General features: G+C 37.4%; 1 pseudogene; it reads left to right on the plus strand.

The window, feature by feature from the left end:
* The first annotated feature begins 330 nt into the window (after window positions 1-330).
* Window positions 331-818, plus strand: Rps18-ps6 (ribosomal protein S18, pseudogene 6; annotated as a pseudogene).
* Window positions 819-1,389: the final 571 nt, after the last annotated feature.

Consider the following 1,389-nt stretch of genomic DNA (forward strand, 5'->3'; position numbering starts at 1 on the left):
TCCCTCTGCTTATGAAAATAATACTTGGAACACAAGCTAGAGCAATAAGACAAGATAAAAGAAATCATTCATAAAGATAGGAAAATAATAAATTAAATTATTTCTATTTGCAGATATTATAAATAAAAGGACCCAAGATTATATGGCAAAATATCTACAAATTATCAACATTTTCAGCAGTGAAGAAATACAAAATCAACTTACAAAATCGGTAACCATTTTCTATACCAATAACAAAGAAAGTAGAAAGAGATTTTTGGAATGATCCACCCATAATCAAGAAAGTGAGCTTCCACAGGTGGTCTACACGCCACTGATTGTGCTGCCGACATGTCGCTGGTGGTCCCTGAGAAGTTCCAGCACATCCTGTGAATACTCAACACCAACATTGATGGGCGGCGGCGGAAAATAGCCTTCACTCTCACTGCCATTAAGGGTGTAGTGTGGAGATATGCTCATGTGGTGTTGAGGAAAACAGACAGTGACTGCACCAAGAGGGCTGGGGAGCTCACGGACGATAAGGTGGAGAGTTTGACCACCATCATGCAGAATCCACAACAGTATAAGATCCCCAACCGGCTCTTGAAAAAACAGAAGGATGTAAAGGATGGAAAGTACAACCAATGGTCTAGACAACAAGCTGCTTGAGGACCTGGAGTGGCTGAAGAAAATCCGAATCCACAAGGGGCTACACAACTTTTGGAGCCTTAGTTTCTGTGGTCAGCACTGTTGTCAAGACCACTGGCTGCAGGGACCGTATTGTGGGTGTGTCCAGGAAGAAGTCAGTCTTTGGGACTTTGCTGTTAATAAATAGTTGATATACCAATGGGAGGAAAAAAGAAAGTGAAAGCGTTCTACAATTAAAACTTAAAATTTCTGAAAAAACAATAAAAAACAACAGGTAATGGAAAGAAAGATTTCTCGGGATTATGGATTATTGGAATTAGTATTATGAAGATCACTTCCTACAAAAACAGATTTATATGCTCCATACAGCCCAACTAAATTTATACAACTTTCCTCACAGAGATAGAAAAAACTTTGAAAATTCACATGGAACCACAAAAGAGTAGAATAACCAAAGAAACTTAGAGTTAAAATAAGTAATACTGAAGGAATTACCATACCAGACTTCAACATATATAACAGAGCTCTGATAATAAAAACACCATGATAGTTGCATTGAAGCAGGAATGTAGATTAAAGGAACTTAGCAGAAGATCCAAATAAAGCTACTTGCAACTGCAACCATCTGAATTTTTATGAAGATACAAAACTACACGCTGGAGAAAAGACAGTCTCAAAAATGGCTCTTGAAAAAAATGAATTCCTACAAAGAAAGGAAATTATCATGCCTTTTAATATAAATCTAGTCAACTGCATATGGCA

This window comes from Rattus norvegicus, chromosome 5 (genome assembly GCF_021556685.1).
Source record: "Rattus norvegicus strain SHRSP/BbbUtx chromosome 5, alternate assembly SHRSP_T2T, whole genome shotgun sequence".
NCBI classification, from domain to species: Eukaryota; Metazoa; Chordata; class Mammalia; order Rodentia; family Muridae; genus Rattus; species Rattus norvegicus.